This window comes from Triticum aestivum, chromosome 6B, assembly GCF_018294505.1.
Source record: "Triticum aestivum cultivar Chinese Spring chromosome 6B, IWGSC CS RefSeq v2.1, whole genome shotgun sequence".
Taxonomy (NCBI): Eukaryota; Viridiplantae; Streptophyta; class Magnoliopsida; order Poales; family Poaceae; genus Triticum; species Triticum aestivum.
Window position 1 is genome coordinate 111,662,319 of NC_057810.1, and position 11,711 is coordinate 111,674,029.

Consider the following 11,711-nt stretch of genomic DNA (forward strand, 5'->3'; position numbering starts at 1 on the left):
GAAAACAAAGGTAACTTGGAAGGGGAAACCGACGAATATCTTGAAGAGAAAACACCAGTTGAAATCATTGAGGAAAGAAAACAAATACTTCGCACGAGTAGGATGGACACTCGATTACGGACTCCGGCTCTGAGAAGAAGAAGGGTGGGCGGGTGGGAAAAGAAAACAACTGAGGATAGAGAAACAACTTCGTTGAGAGAGGACTATGGATTGAACTCAAGGATGAAGAGGCTCGAGTCAAACTTGATGAGAAATGCACCGGATGAAAAGAGCTGGGAACCAACGATCGGAAAAACCAATTGCGTGATCCTAAAGAAAAATTTGAAGAGGAAGAGGAGTAGTTCAAAACACCTACGTCAAGATTCCTGACCAGAGCGACGAAGGGGCTAAGGAGTAAAAAGAATTCCTACTCTCCGATATAACTAGACTCCGAAAATAGTTTTCTTCTAGCCTCAACAACGGCCAAACTACACGATCAATCAAGGGGGCTCCTAGGGTCGGTCGAGGCTCTGATACCAACTTGTCACGCCCAATATGCGACCCTATCCAAAAGGAACTCGAAGGTCCCACCAAGGATAGACCCGCATATTGAAACGCTTTTGCAAGGTGCATATTATTACATCAACATTACATAATAGATGGGGATACATACAAGAGACATACAATGCCACACGAATACAACATCACAATACATAAGAGCATCATTCGACTACGGATGAAACACAAACAGAAACTCAAACGACATCCACCCTGCTAGCCCAGGCTGCCGACCTGGAACCTATCCCCTGATCGAAGAGGCAGAAGAAGAACTCAACGCAAGCAAGCATCGCTCTCGCGTCATGATCATCGCATAACCTGTACCTACAACTGTTGTTGCAGTAATCTGTGAGCCACTAGGACTCAGCAATCCCATTATCATGGGTATCAACACTAGCAAAGCTTAATAGGAAAGGAAGGGGTAAAGTGGTGAGGTTACAGTAGCGACTAAGCATGATATGGTGGCTCACATACGCAAATAAGAGCGAGAAGAGAGCAAAAGGAACGGTCGTGAAGCTAGAAATGATCAAGAAGTGATCTTGAACTCCTGCTTACGTCAAACATAACCCAAAACCGTGTTCACTTCCCGGACTCTGCCGAAAAGAGACCATCATGGCTACACACACAGTTGATGCGTTTTAATTCGGATCTGGTGTCAAGTTATCTACAACCGGACATTAAAAAATTCCCATTTGCCTATAACCGTAGGCACGGCTTTCGAAAGATTATACCCTGCAGGGGTGTCACAACTTAGCCCATGATAAGCTCTCGCGATCAATGAAGGATATACCTTCTCCCAGGAAGACCCGATTAGACTCGGAATCCCGGTTTACAAGACATTTCGACAATGGTAAAACAAGACCAGGAAGACCGCCCGATGCGCCGACAATCCCGATAGGAGCTGCACATATCTCGTTCTCAGGGCAACACCGGATGAGCAATCCGTACAACTAAAACCAAACCTCAAGTTTCCCTGAGGGGGCGCTGCAAAGGGCTCTAGTTCGGACCAACACTTAGACAAGCATTGGCCCGGGGGGGATATAATAAAGATGACCCTTGGGTTAATTACTCCCAAGGGAAATATAGGTGGTGGTGAGGCAAATGGTAAAACCAAGGTTGGGCCTTGCTGGAGGAGTTTTATTCAAAGCGAACTGTCAAGGGGGTCCCATAAATCACCCGACCGCGTAAGGAACGCAAATTCCGGGAACATAACACCGGTATGACGGAAACTAGGGCGACAAGAGTGGAACAAAACACCAGGCATAAGGCCGAGCCTTCCAACCTTTACCAAGTATATAGATGCATTAATAATATAAGAGATATTGTGATATCCCAACCAAAATCATGTCCACCATGGAGCAATCTTCAACTTCACCTGCAACTAACAACGCTATAAGAGGAGATGAGCAAAGCGGTAACATAGCCAAGCAACGGTTTGCTAGGAAGGGTTTCAAGGTTAGAGGTTCATGGAAATTTGGGAGGCTTTATAAGCAAAAGATAGGTAACACAGCATAGCGATAGAACGAAGCATCTAGCATAGCAATGATAGTAGTGAGATCCAGGGTAGCGGTCATCTTGCTTGAAATCCCGCAAGTGTGACACTCCAAAATTTTAATTTGGTTTTCATCAAAAACTTTGTTGGATTTTAAAAGAGGGCATTTAAAATTTCTTTTCCAGAAATCCTTCCTCTTAAAAACTTCCTTTTCTTTGGCAAGGTTTTATTTTTATTCAAGCTATGGTGTTTGATCTTTTGAAACTTTTTCTCTCTTGGTTCCCTCTCAAATTATTTTGGGAGTTTAATCTTTTTCTTTTAAAAAGAAGCACTATGAAAATTTGGGATTTTCATATCTTGAAAACCACCCATGACTTTGTATTTTGCCCATGTGATAAAACCCCTCCAAAACCTCCCCTCCTCCTTGTAATCAACCTAAGTTCTCTGTCCCAACTAATCCAAGCAAGTTTTGGATTTTTTTATAATTATTATTCCCCTCAAATCATTTCTGAAAATTATTTGGAGCCTGAGAGTTTTTCAAAGCAAGTACCCTTTTGCATTTGAGTTTTGACCTCAAACCAACCCTCCTGGAAAGTCCTTTGTACCCACAACCCAGAACCATCTTGATCCACTCCTTCTCTTTCCAAAATTTTCAAAATTCAGTCTCTGCAAGTTTGGACCAGATTTTCCAAATTTGATGAAATTCATATCTACACTCCTCCAAAAATTCCACCAAAAAGCAAGCAGCCTACTGGAGCAATGAGTAGCCACTCCACCAAGTTTCGGCTCAAGGAAAAATCCCCAGAGGCCAAATTCATTCTGTCGAACACCTTGCTTGCGCGGTTGCTGTTCATTTTCAGAAAATTCAAACTTCAGTGTCGTTTTTCGTCCGTCAGCTTTACTCACGCGTTGACAGTGCGCTTGGCGTCTTCCCAGCGTCGGTGGCGCCCCTGGCCGCCCGCGCCGGCGTGTCTTGCGGCGGCCGAACCCCCATGGCAGCCGACAGGGGACGGAACGGCGGCTCAACGATGTTCAGCGCCGCCCAACGCCCCTCTGCTCTCCGCGTGGCCTCATGCATGCCAGCGCACGCCCGTGGCACCGTCGCCGTGGCCCGGCAAGCACGGAACGTGCTCACTGCCGCTGACGGGCCCGCGCCGCCCCGTTCTGTCGAACTCGCCCATAGCACCAAATCCCAGCCCGATTAGCACCTAAGTGGAACTGGTGGACCTCAACGACGACGCACAACTCCCTAATTACCCCCGACCAAGCCTTGCGCCGCCGTAATCTTCACCGGAGACCCCCGTTCACGGCCACCGCCTCGGGCCGCCTATAAAAAGGGCCCCCGAGCTCACCTTCGAGCACGCACCACCTATACACCTCACCAAAGCTCTGCCAAGCCACCCGGAGGACCTCGAGGAGGTCTCCTCCCCCATCTCCGGCCGCCCCGATCCGCCTCGGCCTCCACCACGATTCTCTCCGGTGAGGCTGTCTCCGGCGCCCAAACCCCGTCAGTTACTCCCTCTAGCACCCAGTAAGCTAACGCCAGCATCAATTTGTCCTTCGCAGCTCTCTCCGACGAGTCCCTCGACCACCCGAGCCGCCGTCCGCCGGAGCAGAGCTCGCCGTCGACGTGGTACTCGCCGGCGACCACCACCACCACCAACCGACACGGAAAGGTGCCCTGAACACGGAGGTACCCTCCGATCCCCCTGCCTCGCCGTGGATCGCCGCCGGCGACCACCGCGTCTCTCGGGCACCAGCGAAATCTGCCGCCCCGTTCGTATATTCAAACCTGACAGGCGGGACCCGCTGTCAGCCTCTCTGTCCTTTCTAAACGAACCGTTTCTGCCAAATGCTCTTTCCCTTTGGGCTGGCGTAGTTTCTGCCGAAGCGTTTTCTGTTTTTATAAGCTAGCCCCCGGGAACTTTCTGTTTCATTACACATCAGTCCCTGGACAAAAACCTTTATAACTTTTAAACAGAAAGGTATTTTTGATTGATTCTTTTTCTGTTCTCTTTAAAATTTTGTCTAGTTTTTTTATCAGATTTATTTGAAAAATATTTGGAATACTTTTTGTGCACCCCTTGGTATTTACGATAGCGCATATATTTTCTTTATACCGTAGATACCGAAGGAGGTGACGAAGCTGCGAACTTCACCGAGCTAGGCTCCGACTACTCTGAACCAGTCAAGCATGTTTGAACTTTTGATATGATGAGTGTCTTGGCATGTTTTGCATTTAGTTAGTTTCATGGCATGTTGATGAGCATACCGAAGAACATTATTTTATGCAATGTTGAGGTAAGTGAGTTCGATGATCCATAAGTGGATGGATGTGAGTATGCATGGCCATGTGTTGGCATGAGGATGGGTAAGATGGCAGTGTTGTAGCATGCCAGGCTTATGCCAGACTATGTGACTTCAATGTCAACTCGTATCATTCCAGTTCCTTCCATTCTTCCTTCCTTGTACTACCACAGATTTTTCGTAAGGAATATGGCTTAGTAAGTTGTAAACCGCTTCCTGGTACACACCAAAAAGGAGAGGCCGTGATGATGGTTCCATGGCCCTGGATTAAAGCGAGTCAACCGGTCAGGGGGCATGGGTGTTTCCGGTTGGGACCGAGAGGGGGGCACCCCTTAGAGAGCGCGTATATAAATTTGATCCCATGCTATTCGAGATTGTGATCTCCCCGTCTCAAAAGTTTTTCTTGGACGATGTCTAGGGTGAGTCCTGGCATCGAGAGGTAGGATGGGTGTGTACTGGTTAGCTGTGTTTTCTCCCGAAAAACCGTAAACGGAACTAGTCCTTCGGGACTACGGAAATCCGTTGGCTGTGGGAAAAATTTTGTACAAACTCTGCAGAGTCATATATTTCCTCCAAATCATCTATTCCATGTCCAAGTTCGATATTAACTTATCTTGACCAAATGTCAGTTTTGATGACAGAGACTCCGGTGAACCGCATGAGTGCTAAGTCCGGTTAAATGATTATTCCTGTGGATGGACTAACCCGTTTATTCTCATGAATTGAATATTTATTATGAGCAATTATTTCCTTGTGAATAAAAGCCCTTTATGTGGTGTCGCTAAGACGCCCGACTGTGGTATTTCTTTTAAAGCCCTTTCTGTGATGTCGCCCCGACGTCCGACTTTGGCATTTCTTTTAAAGCCCTTTCTGTGATGTCGCCCCGACGTCCGACTGTGGCATTTCTTTTAAAGCCCTTTATGTGGTGTCGCTAAGACGCCCGACTGTGGTATTTCTTTTAAAGCCCTTTCTGTGATGTCGCCCTGACGTCCGACTGTGGCATTTCTTTTAAAGCCCTTTATGTGGTGTCGCTAAGACGCCCGACTGTGGTATTTCTTTTAAAGCCCTTTCTGTGATGTCGCCCTGACGTCCGACTGTGGCATTTCTTTTAAAGCCCTTTACGTGGTGCCGCTAAGACGCCCGACTGTGGTATTTCTTTTAAAGCCCTTTCTGTGATGTTGCCCCGACGTCCGACTGTGGCATTTCTTTTAAAGCCCTTTATGTGGTGTCGCTAAGACGCCCGACTGTGGCATCATTTCCTTATATTTATTTGTTCACCTTTCGAGGCGTCGCTTCAGACACCCGATCGGTCTTCATTTATGCTTTGTGGGATTTCAGGCGGACTACCGCCGATTTCCCTTTTACTTACCTCGTTATGCTAATTTTTGAATGTACATTGGTTAATTAATCATGACGCATTCATGCATGCATTTGTTATATCTTACGTCCGAACTGTCTTGCGAGTACTTTCAAAGTACTCACTGGCTTGTTGATTTGGCCAGATGCTGACGAAGGCGATCTCATGGATGAAGAGTTCGATAGCGAGTCCGACGCCTAGAGGAATCCCAGTCAGTCTCGTGCGACCCTGGATTTGGTCACTGTATTATATCCGCTTCCGCAACCCGAATAAATTTATTGAGCCTCACCTCGACGCTCGATGAGATGCCAGCTTGAGAGTCGTGTTATCACACTCCCCACTGTGTTATTCCACCATCACTTTATCCTCGAGTCAGTAGTATGCCACCACACCATTGTGTTATATCCGCCATTATGTATAATTATTGGCGCGTTTGTAATAATTTGTTGTGCAGCCCTAGCTCAACCCTGTAATATATCCTATGCTACTGGCTTATTGTATCAAGAATTTGTCTACCAGTGAGGAGGATTTCTCTCATACTGGACTCAAAAGATTGGTTTCTCAATAAATATTTTTATTGGAAAACCGGTCGTGACAAGCTTGGTACCAGAGCCAGGCTGACTGTAGGAAGCCACTAGGTGCGATCACTAATTGGTTATTAGCATGATAGAGCTAATTTATATTTTTGCAATTGTAGTCATTTTCTGACTGTCAGCATAAATTTATGATCTGACCATTCAGAATTTTTGCTTACATTTGTAGATGGCCGACAACAGCTGCGAGTCTCAGACCTTCGCCAACGTGCCTGATGGGTTCGACAAGCTTCTCTCCTTCATCGTTCAGGTCGCGATGGGGCCGTCTGTGCGCCCAGTCTTCACACTCTACCAGCACAAGGTCAACGACAGTCTGACCATGCACCAGGCCACGGTGCAATTCAGGGGAGGGCGTGGTGAGTTACGCCGCTTCCGGTTCATGGGAAGAGCCATGCCTACGGAGAGGCATGCTATGTAGATGGCTGCCCGTGAGGCGATAGCTCGCCTCAGGGATGTCCTACCCGCGATGAAGACTCGTCGCTACCGCTATCTTCCATGCCATGTGCCTTACACCTGTCACTACGCATTCTCCTGCCCCAGAGGAGAACGAGATGAGGCTTTTGAGATGCTTATTGAGTATCTCCGGGATCTGGAGGCAGCCTTCGACAATCTGGTGGACGACTTTGTAGCTGCCCGCATGGACTCAGTCCATGGCTGTGCCGCCAACAGGAGGGAGCTCCTGCCCGCCGCACCGCCACTGACTTTTGTCTTGTCATCAGCATCTTATGCACCTACTCGTCGCCTGCCTACCACCGAAGAGTTAAACCAGGCCATTGCGCCCACTCCAGCGCGCACTGCAGCACCCGTTGTGCCTACTCCTATTCGTGTTGCTCCGCCCCTGGCAGCCGCTCCATCTATCCGACGCAGCCCTTCACGTCTGGAGCCTATTAGTGAGGAGGAGGTCGAGTCCCCAGCCTCACTGCGCCTCACCCTTGGCAGGGCCAAGGAGATCGTCAACATTTCCGGCTGAGTGCGCTTGCCCGTCATGCGATGTACCGCTTTGTAAGATATGTACATAGGTTGTGAGAAGTAGCCTGTTTGCGCATCATGTAGGAACTGGAGAAGTGCACTAGCCTAAATAACATGTCAGGATTATGTACGCATATCCTGAGTGATGTATTGTATAATTATCGCCCGCGTGTAAGATATGTAATGAGTAGTCCTTCTCCGTGCGCAATTCGATTGTTTTCTTAAGTGATCTTGGTCATTTAAATTAATTGCCATCCTTGTGCAATTTTGGATTTGTTTTTGCGACCATCTTCGCTTTTCTTATGAGCTTTACAAAATATATCCCCAGAGTGAAAATGTCTCGTCCTTGGACTCGCTCCATGCCTACTCCGCCAGAGGGAGATTATGACACTTAGCCAGGCAACAATTTCACACAAGGGCAGTCGAGTCAACAGAACAGTGAAACGACACTTTCCCAAATGTGTCGCCTTTATGAACAGAGTCAGCAACAACATTGTGAAATGATGAACCAACTCATCAACATGGGAAATCACCATGGACAGTATCAGCAGCATTCCAAGTTATCTGAGCTACAGAAGACACGTCCTCAAACATTTTCTCACACTGACAAACCTCTTGAAGCCGAGGACTGGCTTCGAGATATGGAGAGAAAATTAATTATTGCAAAATGTTCAGACCCCGAAAAGGTATTGTATGCTCCGCACTATCTCACAGGAGCAGCCGCATCATGGTGGGAGAATTTTCTGCACATGCATCCCAACAAAAATGACATATCCTGGGATGATTTCAAGGAAGGTTTCCGTGGTGCACACATTCCTAAGAGTATTATGAAAATCAAGAAGAGAGAGTTCGATGACCTTAAACAAAGGAACATGACAGTGTCAGATTACAACAGTCAATTTACTCTATTGTTTCGCTACGCCAATGAAGAGCGCATGACTGAAATCAAGAAGATGGAGAAATTCCTTGATGGTCTGGCGCCCGCGCTTAAATGCCAACTGGTCGTGCACACTTTTCCTGATTTTAAAACACTGGTGGACAAAGCCATTACTCTGGAAAATGAGAGACGCAGTCTGGAAGATATCTGCAAGCGAAAAAGGGACCAGACTAACCATGCTCACAATCACCGAAGCAGGACAGATTTTCAAAAGGGCGGGACACACAAATCCTCATCCAATGTCTCACGCCCAATCAAGAATTTTCATGCAAGGGACAAGGAATTCACCTATTGCCCCGGTGTTACTTGTTACGCTTGTGGAGAAGAAGGGCACTATGCCAAACAGTGCCCCAAGCCAAGGAACTTAACCCCAAAGCCGAACAACGGCGGCAACAATTCCGCGCCCAAGCGAAACAATTTCAATCCCAACAATAACCACAGGAAGGGTCATCTGAACCACGTAACCAAAGAGGAGGCACAAAATGCTCCGGATATCGTACTCGGTACGTTTCCTGTCAACACAATACCTGCAATGGTTTTGTTTGATTCTGGAGCTTCTCACTCTTTCATTTCAAAAAGTTTTGCTTTGCAAAATAATTTTTCGATGCTTCCTTTGGAGAAATCCATGATCATCAAGTCCCCTGGGATTCAGCAAATTACTCAGAATTACTGTCAGAATGTGGTCATTGAGTTTGAAGGATTGGAGTTTCACGCAAATCTTATTGTGTTGGAAAATAAAGGACTGGATGTCATCCTAGGGATGGATTGGATAACCACCAACAAGGGGTTTATCGACTGTTTCAACAGGACCGTAATTCTCACACACCACCAAGGGAATACCATAAGAGTATCAGCCAAGGAAGGAAAAATACCCCGGCAACCGAGATTAAATAAGGTGGACGTTTCTGAGCTAAACAAGGTTCCAGTAGTGTGTGAATTTCCAGATGTATTCCCTGAAGAGCTACCAGGCATGCCACCAGACCGAGAGATAGAATTCAGCATTGAGCTCGCACCAGGAACCACCCCCATATACAAGAAACCGTACCGAATGGCACCATCTGAATTAGTTGAATTGAAGAAACAAATAAAGGAATTGCTAGACAAAGGATATATTCGAGCCAGCTCCTCACCTTGGGGATCACCAATTTTATTTGCCAAAAAGAAGGATGGAACGCTGAGATTGTGTATTGACTATCAAGCACTTAACATGGTCACAGTCAAAAACAAATACCCGATGCCAAGGATAAACGATTTGTTTGATCAACTCGCTCAGGCCAAGGTATTCTCAAAAATTGACTTAAGGTCAGGATACCGTCAATTGAAGGTACGAACGGAAGATATCCGCAAAACAGCCTTCACCTCAAGATATGGACTGTACGAGTTCACAGTGATGCCATTTGGATTAACTAACGCCCCAGCATATTTTGTTCTCCTTATGAACAAAGTATTTATGAAGTTTATGGACAAGTTCGTCGTGGTATTCATCGACGATATTCTGGTATACTCCAAGACACCAGAAGAGCACGCAGAACATCTCAGGATTGTGCTAGGAGAGCTCAGAAAACACCAATTGTATGCCAAGTTTAGCAAGTGCGAATTTTGGCTAAGACAAGTAGGCTTTCTAGGCCACGTACTGACCCAAGACGGTATCGCAGTGGACCCAGAGAAAGTCAAGGCCCTACTTGCCTGGAAGTCACCAGCCAGCGTAACGGACATACAGAGTTTCTTGGGAATGGCAGGATATTACCGCAGAATTATTGAAGGATTCTCCACCATAGCCAAGCCTATGACACAGTTGCTCAAGAAAGATAAGAAGTTTGAATGGACAGAAGCCTGCGAGAAAAGTTTCCAAGAACTAAAGCGGAAGTTAACGACAACACCGGTATTAATTGTACCCGACATACACAAGAATTTTGAAGTATATTGTGACGCGTCCAGAAAGGGTCTCGGATGCGTGTTGATGCAGGAAGGCAAGGTTGTCGCCTACGCTTCAAGGCAACTTCGCAAGCATGAGGAAAATTATCCCACTCATGACTTAGAAATGGCAGCGGTTATTCATGCACTCAAGGAATGGAGGCATTTCTTACTTGGGAATCGATGTGAAATATATATACGGATCACAAAAGTCTCAAATATATTTTCACACAGCCATAACTAAACTTACGGCAACGACGTTGGTTGGAGTTGGTAAAGGATTATGATGTTGGTATCCATTACCATCCAGGGCAAGCAAATGTGGTGGCCGATGCCCTTAGTCGGAACCCCGGCTCCGACGAAAACAATCTGCACAGCTTGAGGCCCGAATTCCAACAAGAATTTGCCAAGATCAACTTGATAATGGTAGCAGAAGGCACCATATCAAACTTGGAAATACAACCCGACCTTGTGGGGAAAATTAATGGAGCTCAGCCCGGTCACACCAGCATCGAAGGCATCAAAAGAAAGCTGAGTATGGGCAAGGCCTCGGAATTCGTCATAGACAATGAAGGAATATTATGGTACGGAGAAAGGCTCTGCGTGCCAAACATAGAAGACCTTAAACATCAAATTTTAGCTGAAGCCCACACCGCCTGTACTCGATCCACCCTGGAGGAACCAAAATGTATAAAGATATTCAGGAAAGATTTTGGTGGCATGGTATGAAGAGGGACATAGCCACCTTCATTGCATGTTGTGACTCATGTCAACGCATAAAAGCTGAGCATCAGATACCAGCCGGACTACTGCAACCAAACAAAATACCTGAGTGGAAATGGGATGAAATAGGGATGGATTTCATTGTCGGGCTACTTCGATCACGACACGGGAATGATGCCATATGGGTCATCACTGACAGGTTAACCAAAGTGGAACACTTTATTCCAATAAAGACGACCCACACCACTCAGAGGCTTGCCAAAGATTTATCTTTCCCGCATAGTTTGTCTGCACGGTGTCCCGAAGACTATAATATCCGACAGAGGCACTCAGTTCGTCTCAAGATTTTGGGAGCATTTGCAACAGGCTCTGGGAACCCAACTAGCCTTCAGTACCGCATACCGCCCACAAACTGGTGGACAAACAGAACGCGTAAACCAAGTTTTAGAAGACATGCTGAGAGCATGTGTCCTCACCTATGGAACCAGTTGGGAAGAAAGCCTGCCATACGCCGAGTTCGCGTACAACAATAGCTACCAGGCCAGCCTACAAATGGCACCATTTGAGGCTTTATACGGACGGAGATGTCGTACCCCGTTAAATTGGTCAGAGACCGGAGACAGCCGCATCTTCGGACCAGACATTCTCAGAGAAGCCGAGGAAAAGGTCAAGCTAATCAGAGACCGACATAAGACCGCTCAAAGTCGACAGAAGAGTTATTATGATCAGAAACATTGTAGCGTCAGCTTCGAACCCGGTGAATTCGTGTACCTACGAGTATCTCCTATGAGGGGACTGCAACGGTTTAAGATTAAAGGAAAGTTAGCACCACGATTCATTGGACCATTCTGCATCGTGGCACGAAGAGGCACTATAGCCTAC